This window comes from Carassius auratus, chromosome 46 (genome assembly GCF_003368295.1).
Source record: "Carassius auratus strain Wakin chromosome 46, ASM336829v1, whole genome shotgun sequence".
Taxonomy (NCBI): Eukaryota; Metazoa; Chordata; class Actinopteri; order Cypriniformes; family Cyprinidae; genus Carassius; species Carassius auratus.
In genome coordinates this window covers 18,918,645-18,933,806 of record NC_039288.1, presented here as the reverse complement: position 1 = coordinate 18,933,806, position 15,162 = coordinate 18,918,645, and the positions used below count along the sequence as shown (strand labels likewise).

The following is a 15,162-nucleotide window of genomic DNA, read 5'->3' as shown; positions in this document are numbered from 1 at the left end:
AAATTATGTCACCATGTAAAAGGTCGGCTTAATTATCTTAATGCAAAATAGTATTTAATACTTTTTAGATTGGAATTTTGTGTTGAAAAATGACCCAGACAAAAATAAAATAAATAGAATCAAAAATAAAAAAGTAAAATCTAAAAGCTAAAACGGAATAAAATAAAAAATATATTTATTTTTATTTAAATAAAATAAAATAATAATAAAAAATTATATAAAATAAAAAAATAATAATAAAATGTAAAAAAAAAAAACAATAATAATAAAAAAAATAATAATAAAATAAAAGTCAGTTGGATGTTGTGAATGAAGGAGCCAGTGTGGAGTTTATGGGTGTGCAGTGATTGAGGGGTCGTGTGTCTCTCTCTCTCTGTGTGTGTGTGTGTGTGTGAGACGGGGTCCGCTCGCGTCCCTCAGTATCTGTACATGTGATAGGTGCTGACCCAGGACGATGGAAAGGCCCAGGCCGGGAATCTGTTCAGTAAAGCCTCCAGCGGCTCCGAGCTCCGGTCTGGACCGGAGAAGTAATGAGACGAGACGGCCAGAGAGATCAAGCCCTGGTCCGGAGGCACGTCTGAGGACTCGGGCGGCTGAAAGAGCGCACACACACACACACACACACACGCTCAGATGATAAAGGCCTGGGCTCTCCTCCGCTTCCTCACGAGTCAGACTCACCTGGATCTCAAACCAGAAGCTCCAGGCCGGAGCGTCGAGGCCGTGAGAGTAGAAGACGAAATACTCTCCGCTCAGATCGAACCCCGGCGTCCCGTCACCGAACGACCAGCCAATCAGAGACGAGCCGGCGTGAGGACGCAGATACAGAGACATGTGACTGGGACCTGAAAGAGAACAGTGTCTGTCTCAACACTGACTGGATTCTTAAACGCTCATTTCATCTTTAATCTCAAAAACCAACAAAATCCATGTTTAGAAAGCGGCTGAAATAATAAAGTCAGTCATTCATTTATTTATTTAAGTATAAATTAAAGTGCCCCTATTATGCATTTCCAATATTTTTTTTCATGCAGTGTGTGATGAACATAAAGTAACTGAAAAAATCTGAAAAGCTTGTTTGATTATTAAATTATCAACAGACATTTATTTTTGATAATCAGTGTATATTTACAGAAATAATAAATATGACCATAATATAAATATATATATTTACTATTACACACACACATATATACATACACATTTATATATATTCTTACATGATATAACTGACTATTATTTAAAAAATCATATATATATATATATATATATATATATACACACACATTTATCAGGTGTTTATTATAAAAAATAATAATAATAAAAAATAAGAAAAGAGTAGACTGAACTACTAAAATAAGTACAAATTAAAATAATCATGTTTGTTATATATATATAATAAAGTTTGCATATATAACAAACTAGAAAATTTTTTTTTAATATAATTTTACTAACTAAAATTTATATGCATATGTAAAATGTTTACACTTATTAACTTATTAGCATATATTTATATATATATATATATATATATATATATATATAAAATTATAAAACTAGTTTGTAAACATTTGTAATACAATATTTCAAACTAGGAAGTTAAAATAATTTTAAAAAATGCATTAGACATTATTACTGATTTTTATTTAAAATTTTGACAAATATTAAATGAAAAAATATTTGAAACGAATGAGTTTTTTTTTTTTTGGAAGAATAAGGTGATCACCAGTCATGGTGAAATGACCCTGACCTCTCACCTTTGGCCTCGAAGCTCATTTTAACGGTTCCCCACTCAGTGTCGTGTCTGGATAAGAGCCGAAACTGCAGCGGAGCTTGAGGAGAGACTTCAGGAGCAGGAAGATACCAGCTCTTCCTGAAAACAGAGGAAGAAGAGCAGCTTTACTGAGAGCTGGAGGACAGCGAGAGCGTCGGGGATCTCTGTCCACTCACTTGACCAGGAACTTGACCGGCAGGAACCATGGGAAGCCGCAGTAGGGCAGCTGCTCGGAGCAGCGTGTGCGGATGCTGTCGTTGATCTGAGGGATGTGAGGCGTGATGTGCTGCATGCCGCTGTAATCCAGACTGTTGATCCATAACCCCGAGTCCGAGCGCTCCACCGTCCCGTCCAGAGCGTGCAACACGCGTGTGCTGTGCTGAAAACAGCAGCGTTCACTGGAGTTACACTCATGTAAAGTGCTCAAAAAAATATTCTGGTTTATAAACCATCCCTGTGAACACCATTCAGACAGGGATCTAGTATCTTTATATTATATTATATTATGTATGGGTATTTTATTTCATTTTTAGTTTATATATACATTTTATTATATTCTAAATTATTTGTTGTGTGTTGTGCCATTAAGCGAATTAATATTAGTATTAAAAAAAAATAATAATAATTATGTAATTTCTTTAAAAAAGATTTAGAGATAAGGAGAATTACAAAAAAAAATAATAAATAAATCATAGCATTTCATTCATATAAATCAGAAACAACAAGATTAAGTTTAAGCATTTTTTTATTACCGTATTATAAGTCACACTTTTTTATAGTTTGGCTGGTCCTGTGACTTATAGTCAGGTGCGACTTATTTATCAAAATTAATTTGACATGAACCAAGAGAAATGAACTATCAGAAAACATTACCGTCTCCAGCCACGAGAGGGCGCTCTATGCTGCTCAGTTCTCCTGTAGTCTACACTGAAGACATAGAGCGCCCTCTCGTGGCTGGAGACGGTAATGCTTTCTCTTGGTTCTAAATAAATAAATGCGACATATATATATATATATATATATATATATATATTATTATTTTTATTTTTTTTTAATAAATAATCAGTAATAAAATCAGTTTTTGTTTATTAAGCTTCATATTTTATATCAAATTTAGTTTCAGTTATTTTAGTGCAAAAAGTTAAGCTGTATTGTAAACTAGAAAATAAGCTTTTATATATATTTTATTCCAGTTAAAGCCCTTATTATGCCATTTTGGATGTTGCCTTTCATTTCATGTGTGATGTAGCTGTACGTTTTGAAGCTGACAGTGCATGACTAATAAAGTTATGGTCTCAATCTGGACCTGCTCTTCCGTGTGTTAACATCAGGTGAGGAGCGCTGTGGGAGTCACTTCACTATATAATAATCCTGCTCTTAAGCCAGATCACCTGGACGAAGATGCGCTTGGGTCGTGGGCTGGACGGGTCAGCAGAATACGGGAAGAACAGACCACAGCAGACCAGAACGAACATCAGCACAAACACTGATCCCAGACCAGCCAAGATCCGCCTCGTACTGCAGGCCAGATAGATGAAGTGCATCTGGAGAGAGGGAGAGAGAGACGTCACATGTGTCTTGATCCGGCATACAAATATCACGGCAATAAAACACCTTTAACTTGAGACACACACACAGAGAGAGAGAGAGAGAGAGAGAGAGAATTTAATCTCTGTTTCTTTTATTTACAATTTTAAATTTAGAATTTGATTTTTTAATTAGAATTTTTTAATTACTGAATTACATTTTTTTATAATAACTGAATTTTTAAATTTTATTTTTTAAATCTGATTTTGGATTTTTTTGACCATTTGAATTCGATTATTTTTAATAAAATGTTTTTTAATTAATTAGATTAAAATTTTTTAATTTTAATTAAAATGTTTGAATTTGGATTACCAATTTTTTTGCGTACTGAATTTTTGAATTAGAATTTTTTTTAATATGATTTTTGAATTTTTGAAATTAGAATTTTGAATTAGATTTTTTTAATTAGAATTTTCGAATCTGAGTTTTTAATTTACCGAATTACAATTTTTTAAAAATAACTGCATTTTTTTATTAGATTTTTTAATCTGATTTTTAAATCTGAAATTGAATTTTTGAAATTTTTAATTAGATTGTTTTATTAGAATTTTTGAATATGAGTTTTTTAAATTACATTTTTGAATCTGAATTACTGAATTTGAATTTCTTAATATTAACAGAATTTTTCAATTAGATTTTTCTTAATCAGATTTTTTTAAATCTAAAATAGAATTTTTCAATTAGATTTTTTGAATTATAAATTTTTAATATGAAATAGAATTTTTTGAAATTTGTATTTGAATGTTTCTTTTTACATTTGTGAATTATAATTGTTGAATTTACTATGTTACTGTAAGTCTGTATGACTCACAAAATATGAGGAGAGAATGACGGTTGCCAGGGTAACGAGTGATGCCAGGACGACGTCGGGGGGGATCTCGGTTCCGCTGCGGCCCAGGATGGGTGTGAAGATCTCGAACACCACCCAGATGAGGAACATGATGTGGACGTAGGGCACGGCGAGACCCGTCAGGTACAGGACGGAGTACTGCAGAGACGCTCCTGAAGCGACACACACACACACACACACACACACTCAATCCGGCTGAACCACTGAGACGGGACGATCTGCGGTGTAATGCTGCGTGTGTCTGACCTCTGGCTCTGAAGTGTTTGGTGAGCAGCAGTTTGCTGGCCAGAGGGAAGACCACCATCATCATGGGCACGTACGCCGAACACAAGCCGCGCTGAGTGAGGAAGAGCAGCGCACAACACCACAACAGCAGACTGACGTCAAAGAAGCGCTCGGACAGATCCACGCTGCTCACACCCTGACGGACACAGACACTTTCATTAATGACCACACACACAGATACCATCTTCACATGTACAGAGAGATCATCAGACGTTTGAGCGATCATTTCCTGATCTAGTGATGGTTCAGCACACACACACACACACTCACACTCTCACACACACACACACACACACACACACACACACACACACACACACACACACACACGCACACAAAGTGAGAGAGGAGCAACAGATGAACGTCAACAGAGAATCAACTAGATCAGATATCTCTGTTCAGCTGAATAAGATAAATAAAAAATATACAAAAATCCAAAAATAAAATAATTAAAATAAAAATAAAAATAATTTAAATAATGCTTAGTCAGCAATAAAATAAATAAAATTTATTATATTTCATTTTTATTTAAATAATGCTTCTATTTGGTGTCTAAATAAATAAATAAAATAAATAAATAAACACATTGTTTATTTAAATTGTATTTAAACGATGCTATGATTTGATGCTAAAATAAATATTTAAAATTAAAATAATGCTAAGATTTGGTGTTACATTTTTTTTTATTTAAAAATGTAAAGATTCTGTTTGTTTGTTTAACTAGTGATAGTTTTGTTTGTTTGTATTTTAATGACAAGATGTTGTTTTTTAGCCAAATAAAATAAAAAATAAACAAATCTGAAGTTTATCGGATTAAAAAAAAATCTCACTTAACTTAAAAATACAAATAATAATAATAATAATAATAATAATAATAATACTGAGTTTATTGGATTCCATGTATATGACTCAAACACACTAGAGGAGCAAAAAAACACATTCTCAAACTAGTATAAGTAAAAATGTGTTTAAAAAAATGACAAAGATCATTCAAAATTGTTACAAATTAACTTTAAAATGTACAAATGTTGCATGTAATCTCTTAATTGATAAGAACGGCAAATACGTGACGTGTTTGTTAACTCTGTGTCTGAATCTGGACTTTAGAAGATGTTGAGTTACAGTCATTACAGCGCTTTCATAAGAAGATGAGCAGAGAATCAGAGCTCGGTAGAGCTGCACAAATAAAACCCTCGAACACAGACAGAAGACTTTTATTACATTATATTTTAGATAAATGCTGTTCTTCTGAGCTTTCTGTTCATCAGAGAACCCTTAAAACTAAAACGAATCACAGTTTCCACACAAATATTCAGCATCACATCCGTTTTCAACATTGATAATAATCAGAAATGTTTCTTGAGCAGTAAATCATCATATTTTCATGATTTCTAAAGATCATGTGACACTGAAGACTGGAGGAATGATGCTGAAAATACAGCGGAGCATCACAGAAATAAATTACACTTTAAAACAGATTCACACAGAACACAGTTGATTTAAACTGTAAAAATATTTTACAATTTACTGTACTTTTAATCAAATAAATGCAGCCTTCCTGAGCAGAAGAGACTTCTTAAAAAATAATAAATAAAATAAAAATTCTACCAGCTCCAACCTTTTGAACAGTGATAATAATAAACCAGTTATGAAGAAATTCATCAAACAACACTAATATTGTGTGACCTGAATATATTCTAATAACTAATCTTGAAATTAAAGTCTAACTATACAAGTTCAAGTAAGAAAAAAGCTTAAATGTGATAGTAAAAACCTTTAAAAGAAATGACGAAGAGTTCCGGCATCTCAAACACACACTTCTTCTACATTCATGAAGACCGTGTCATGTTACAGAGACGTAGCTGTGAACTCTGGGACTTTAAGGTCTGAGTTATTAGTCATTAGTCACTAACGACCCTCGCGTGACCGTTAATGAGGTCAAACACAAACCCTTGAGAAAGCTCTTGGTTTCATGTGACTTCAGGCTCAAGAGCGGGACATTCAGTAACTAGTCCTTACAAACACAACCTACAAACATTACAATTTAGAAATCAATCATTTAAATAAACTAATGAAAATATGCATTTTTGCATTACATTTTATTTTTTTATAAATTAAAAAAATTATAATAATAGTAAATAATTTTATAAATTTTTTTACAATATTTTTTTATTTAATTAATAATGTTTTGGAATGAAGGAATGAATAAATAAAAAATATTATTATTATTATTACTACAGTGTGCTCAAGTTTACTTCAAACAGGAAACAAGGGACTAGTCACTGGATTGATGAGCTTCATTGGTTTAACTGAACAGATTCATAATTTAAGTGAGCATGTCAGTTTTCAGTGATAATATGAATGTAATTTATGCATGTAATTAAATAAAATATTTTTAAATGTATTTTAAATAATGCAACTGATTTGGAATTAATACATTTTTTATATTATTATTTAAATAAAGCTAGTTATGTTTTATTATGTTGTGTTATGATGTTAAAATAATATATATATATATATATATATATATATTAAATGTATAATAAAAATATTACTACTAATAATAATTTTAATTAATATAAATTTAGAATTATTATAATTATTACTACTAGTATTATATTTTATAAGTATTATTAATTTATACAATTATTCATGTATTATTAATCATAATACTGATAATATGTTTTATTATTATTATAAAAAATGTATTATGTAAAATAAACAGTAATTAATTATAAATGCAATATAATAATAATAATAAATACTAATAACAATATTTAACTGGTTAATAATTTAAATATTGAACAGATACTTAATATTAACCAGCATATCAATTACCTGTGATCTATTAAAAATGTATTTAAAATGTACACAAAAAAAAAAAAAAAAAAAAAAAAATTATATATATATATATATATATTATATATATATATATATATATATATATATATATATATATAAATAAATAATAGATTTTATTTTATTTGTTATATCATTATTATTTCATAATATTTGTATTTTATTTACTTAATTGATGTATAAATGTGGAGTATATTAATAAATACATTTGACATTATTTTTTATATAAAATATTATTGTATTAAATAAATAATATTTTATAGTTGTTAAATACATTTGTATTAATGTTATTATTTAAATAATGAACATATTTCATTTATATGAACATATTCATCATTTTTATTTAAATAATGAACAGACTCATATCAGTTAATCAGTGACAACATAATGAAAAATGTATTTTATGAACACACAAATAAATCACTTGATGTAGCCGTTCCAGTGTGGTTTCTGCGGTGAGTGAATGTGAGCAGTGTTTGTCCCAGGACTCACCCCGTAGTACAGGTTCTTGGCCAGCGTGTGGATCAGCAGGATCTTCCCGACGGCGACGGATCCGTACAGACACACAGCGGCGTAGAAGTGTGTGTACCAGAACATGGAGCGTCCCGCGAGCGTCACGAGCAGAGCCACGATCTGAACCGTCAGCAGAGCCACGAACCAGCTCAACACAGCCACACACGCCGCACACGCCAGATCACGCGTGTAGCGGCCGCCTGCCGCGGGACACACACCAGCACACGCCTCAGAACACGCAAAGAGCAGCCACAAACATGCACTAGACTCTACAATCAATCAATCAATCAGAACATGAAGCTGTGGACTTCAGTTACTCCGGTTTATATTGTTCATTACTCACATTACAAGAGATGATTCCTGTTTGTTCCTGTAGCGTTTGACACAGAATTGGCTTTAACTAAACAAACTCATACAATCAGCCAGCACATCAGATATTATCACATATGAGTTATTACAAACTAATCTGAATACACTTTAAAATTCAAATAAAATAATAAATGTATAAAATGTATTTTTCATTTAAATAATGCTCTATATAATAAAATAATTCTAATAAATAATTATGAATTCAAATAAATCTAAAAACAAATAAAATTTAATTATTTAAAAATCATTTAAATGCATTCATTTATTTATTTTATTTAAATAATGTTATGATTATGCATTGCATGAATAAATAAATATTTTACTACTTATTTAAATAATGCTGTGATTTGCCATATAAACAAATGAATTCATTTTATTTAAATTATGCTGTGCTTCTGTGCTGTGGTGTTAAAATAGATAAGTAAATAAATAATAATCTTTCCATATATATAATGCTTTGATTTGATGTAAAAAAAAATAGATAAATAATTTATTTATTTTTTTTAATAATGCAATGATTTGGCATTAAATTAAATGAATAAATAAATACATTTATTTACATATAATTTGTTTTAATAATTATGAGTTGGTGTTAAAAAAAAACTTACATCCAATTAATTTTTTTAACAACATATCAGTAGAAAAGGAGAAATTAAAATAATCATAAGACTAAGAATTTAATAAATTAACATTTAAATAATCTACAATACTTCATATTTTCCATATGTGCTTCAAAAAAAAAAAAAATGAAATGTCTGAATAAAAGCATTCAGTGACATTAAATATAAATATTAACAGTTTTAACAGACTGATATATCCTCATGTTCACCAGCACTTACCTGCACTGCTAGATAACCTGCACTTCCTGCCCAGGTAGATCACCGTGGCAACAGCAGCCAGGTAGTTGATGATGGTACCAACACGTGCAGGGTACGCAACCACGGTAACGCCCAACAGATCAAAGAACACCATGTTACCATGACGATAGGCTGATGAGTCGGCCAGCTCATCTGACATCACCAGGTGTTTGAGCACAGACAGGATGTTGTCACCTGCAGACGGACACACGTCAGATACACAATCTACATACTGTATATATATATATATATATATTCTGTACTGTGAGTGTATTATATTTGTGAAATATATTGTTAGTTTTGTATATGATTATTTTACTATCATTAGAAGTATTGTTTTACTTCTTCTATTAGTTTGCCAAGAAAATAGCCTTTGCTGCTGATATTTCAAAATAAATATATTTATTTTAACACCAATTATAGCATTACTTAAACATATTTATTTATTTAAACACTAAATCATATAATTATGTAATTAAATTATATATATTTTTTAAAAGCCACGTCATAGCATTATTTTAATTTAAAAAATAAAAATAATATTATATATATATATATATATATATATATATATATATATATTAGGGGTGTAACGATACGCGTATTCGTATTGAACCGTTCGGTACGACGCTTTCGGTTCGGTACGCGGTACGCATTATGTATACCGAACGGTTCGTTGGAGTATTTAATTATATTTGAAAAAAAAAAAAAAAAGAGAGAGAGAAAATATAATGATATTCGTTCAACAAGGTAGCCCAATAACCCAAACAACGTAACAGGCAACGCCCCTGACACTCCCGAAGAAGAAAAAAACACCATCTTATATGTTTATGTTAGGCTACTCAGCAGGCGCTCGCTCACTCAGTACGCGCTGAAGGCTCGTTGCAAAATAGCCAATGCGTTTAACAGACTAGAAATGAGAAGATCCCCCAATAACCAACAGGTCTGGTGTTTGGGTGCACTTTGGATTCCCTTTAAGCTATAATGGTGATGGCAAAGAGAGTGGTGGATAAAAAAAACAACGGTATGTCGCATCTGCAACATGACAGGGTACACCAGCGGGATTACAAAAAAAAAAAAAAAAAAACCAGCGGGAATATCTGGGATATATGCGTCAGTACTATCTGGGAAAAGACGAAAAAAAGGAGAAACATGCACGCAGCAAACTATCCCTGCAGCATTTAGACACTATAGCTTACAGGGAATCCAACCCAAACACCAGACCTGTTGGTTATTTTAGGATCTTATATTTCTGGTCTGTTAAATGCATTAGACATTTTGCAACGAGCCTTCAGCGCGTGCTGAGTGAGCGAGCGCCTTAGGGGCCGTTCACATATTGCTCCTAAAAACGCATGGAAACGCTAAGCGCGTCTTTCTCCTCCTTTCCAAAGCGCTCGGGCAGAAGCGCTCATGAGGCGTCTGTCTTTGCTAAGCAACAATGACGTGCTCTCTCCATGAGACGCGGAAATTTCAGCGAAGGATAAATGGATTTGCAGCTCTAAAAATCGCTTGCAGTAGCTCTGCTACTGAATTTATTCAAAATTGCAATCCATATACAACTATGATCAGCTGATCCTTCATCTTGGCTGAGCTCTCAACGTTGTTACGGGAAAGGATGAAGCTGATTGGTTGGTTCTTGTCACATGACCCGCGGTGCGCTTGCGGCATTCTGAAAAGTGAGATGTTTTTACATTTTGCTGTATCTTAAACGTATCGAACCGAACCGAACCGAACCGTGACATCAGTGTATCGTATCGAACCGAACGTGAATTTTGTGAACCGTTACACCCCTAATATATACACACACACACACACACACATATATATATAATTTTTATATTCTATATATATTCTTATTATATATATTTTTTAAAAGCCACGTCATAGCATTATTTTAATTTAAAAAATAAAAATAATATTATTATATATATATATATACACACACACACAACACACACACATATATATATATAATTTATATTCTATATATTTCTTATTATATATATTTTTTAAAGCCACGTCATAGCATTATTTTAATTTAAAAATAAAAAATAATATTATATATATATATATATATACACACACACACACACACACACACACACAATATATATAATTTTTATATTCTATATATATTCTTATTCTATATATTTTTAATGGTTAATTATGTATTGTTGTATTATTTCTCAAGCACATTAAACATCAGCAGAGCGTGCATCTGTCCTGGTGACAGGTTTAGGTGAAACACAGCTGTTATTGTTCTACAGCCGAGGGATTAAACTTTAAACCTGTACAGTGTGTTCAGTCTAACAGAGCACAACTTGAATGTGTTTCCCTCAGGATATCAGCAAACACTCGTATACTGAGCCACTGATGCACATCCATCCATCAGAGCAGCCCTGAACTATCAGACAGAATTCATACCGTTTATTATGATGCACAACGGCTGAATACTGCATTAATGCAACACACTGCGTATGGTTACTGTTCAAAAACTGCCTGCGGCTGGGCTAATGCATTCTCATTTTTATAGTAATAATAAAATATTTTTGTAAATAATGATAATTAATAACAATATTAATTGTAATAATAATAATATGATACTATTTTAGAATTAATTTAGAATTACTAGTATTATAGTTTATTAGTATTATTATTAAATATATATACACACTATTATTAATGTACTATTAATCATAATAATGATATAAATAATAATAATTATTATAAAATATATTATGTAAAATAAACAGTAATTAATAATAAAATCAATATAATAATAATAATAATAATTCAATAAAATAATAATTATAACAAGTATATTATATTAGCATTAAATACATTTTATTATTTTTATTTATAATAAAATTTGCTACTTATACTATTAATAATTTTAATATAGTAATAATAATTTTGAATTATTATTACTACCAGTATTACATTTTATTACTATTATATGTATAATATTATTAATGTATTATTAATCATAATAGTGATATACATAATAATAATTATATTATTATAAATTACATATATATATATATATATATATATATATATATATATATATATATATAATATAAAACACACACTATTGTTAATGTACTATTAATCATAATAATGATATAAATAAATAAATTGATTATTAAAAAAATTATATTATGTTAAAAATAAACAGTAATTATAAATTCAATAAAATAATAATAATAATTCAATAAAATAATAATGATAAGTATTCTTTTATTAGCTTTAATAGCATGTATTATTTTTATTACTACAACTACTACTACTAATAATAATTTTAATATAATGATATAATTTAAGAAAAACATTCTTAAATGATTATTATATATTCATACAAACATTATTAAAAATAAACAATAATTATTGAATTGGTTAATAATAAATAGTCAATAGTAGTAATAAATAATCATACTAATAATGCACACTGGTGTTTTAGTCTGTTAGTCTGATTCAGTTGAAGTGACTTCAGCAGCACAGAAATAAAGTTCACGATCTTGTGAAAGTAAATTATCAACAAAGATGATCTTAAGCAGCGAGACGCCAGAAGAACACAGACAGATGAAATATTCCAGTTATTCCCAAAGATATGAGATTTAGAGTTAAAGAAATCAGTCTGTTTGGGTTTGATCCGTCTGAATGCTGCTGCTCTGCTCAAACTCACAGGAGTGTGAGACACACACACACACACACACACAGATACAGTGATCTGTGTGTGTGTGCTCTGATCTTCTCTCGCTCAGCATCCAAAGCAGCTTTAACAGAGCAGCCGCTGAGATCTTCTCTCATGTTTTTCTTCCAGGTATTTCAGGAATCTCACCTGCTCTCTGGATGGAGTCGGTGTGGATCCGCTCCGGAGTGTCGTATTAGTGTGATAGATGAAACCGTTCTCTATAAACGCCAGATCAATCCCTGCACAACACCCAGAGGACAAACACTTCACACACAATCACACAGATGATTCAGAAGACAGCGATTATTCAGAAACATCATCGAAATCAGATGATTGCATTATACAGCAATTGTAACCTGATTTGATTTAAAGCATCACCAGTAGAGATGAATCAGTGAAGCTCGTACCGGGAATTTTGCCGAAGTCCCTGTAGATGCGGAAGTCTGTGTCTGAGGAAATGACGCCGCTCTGGAAAACCTCCTGACCGACCACTGATGCGAACGGATGGACAGCGGCTCGGACGTACGCCTGGACCAGCCACGGGTTCTCCGGCCTGAGACACAATCATTCAGTCACGCTCACATCTAGACGCTTCGCAGAATGTTCCCTGCTGCCTGCTGCTCTTTTCCACACCATGAAATCAATGTTTACAGAAACGGATAAACACACACAGCTTTTTGAGCTCCCACATTAGAGAAGATATTTCATATTATATATTTCCAGTTTCATTGGCTGCAACAACAACGTTCTGTTTCAAAACATTCACAGAAATGAGGAGCGTCCATAGATTCAAATAAGCATCTCAAATAATTCTATTTAAAGTTTCATGCAAATTTCTTTCCAATGACTTTCCAGCCGTTCCTGATTTACTGGATAAGGATAAAAGATTAGAATTAAAATATATATATATATATATATATATATTATATATATATATATATTATATATATATATATATATTTATATATATATATATATATTATATATACTGTATTTTTGTCTTTGAATAATCCTTGCATTAAAAATGAGATTTCTAGCCATGCAATAAATAAATTTTTATTTATTTATATATATATATATATATAATATTATTTTTTTTTTTTTTTTTTTTTTTTTTTTTTACAAAAAATACTTCAGAGCTTGCCATAACTAGAAAACATTATATTCATTATAAAAAAAAAAAAAAAATATTTATTGCATGGCTAGAAATCTCATTTTAATGCAAGGATTATTCAAGGACAAAAATACAGTTGCTGAGGTGATGAACTTTAGATGACTTGTAATCACTTAAGTTATTTTGAGGCTTAAATCTGATTAATATGGTTTGAAATAGTGGTTGAGAACCGCTGGTGTGTGAGTGAATGATGACAGGAGACGGTAAACAAACCCTTTCATTCTGGGAGAGTTCTGCCTAGCAACAGTGAACATGAGGTATGGATGTGCCGCAGGTGTTGAGCTCTGACACACACACACACACACACACACACACACACAGTGCAGTGAATGTTTACCTGTCTGAAACACCACCTCTTTCCCGCCCACTCCTGCCGCCTCCAGGTTCACAAACGCTCGCACTGCTGAGCCCAGGGATGCTGGGTAATGAAGCCGTGACTGGCCTGAGAGAGACAAACACAATCAGAGATGTTTATATGCGTCTGTGTGTGACACTGAACCAGGGAGTACTGTTATCTAAAACTATAAAGAAAGAATTTTCATTACTTTAAAAAAACATGAACTAAAATAAAATATTTACCTGATTTACTAAAATAACTAAAACGAGATAAAATTAATAAAGTGTAATATAGAAATTTTTAATAATAATAATAAATTGTGCAAAAAAAAACAAACTTTTAACTAAAATAAAAATATAAATGTAAAAGAAGTAAATTATACAATTTGAATAAAACTATAACAATATTTAGACTGTTGAAGATGCAAACGGCAGTCTGACCCTCACTGAGGTCAGAGGTCAGAGGTCAGCTGTTGCTGTGACCTCTCACCTGCAGGATGTTCTCCTCGGCTCCGTTAAACAGGAAGATTATTCCATTTTGAGCGGCGAGGAGAGATACGCCAAAGAATGTAACACCTCCAACATCACAGAGCAGCTGACGGCGTCATCACTGGCTCCTGAAAACACACACACCACACACTCACACACACACACACACACACACACACACACACACACACACAGACACAGACACACACACACAGACACACACACACACACACACAGACACACAGACACACACACACACACACACAGACACAGACACAGACACACACACACACACACACAGACACACACACAGACACACACACACACACACACACACACACACACACACACACACACACACACACACACACACAC

The 15,162-nt window shown here is 31.7% G+C and overlaps 1 pseudogene; it reads right to left on the bottom strand.

Moving 5' to 3' along the window:
* Positions 1–259: 259 nt before the first annotated feature.
* Positions 260–14,982, bottom strand: LOC113064490 (endoplasmic reticulum metallopeptidase 1-like; annotated as a pseudogene).
* Positions 14,983–15,162: the final 180 nt, after the last annotated feature.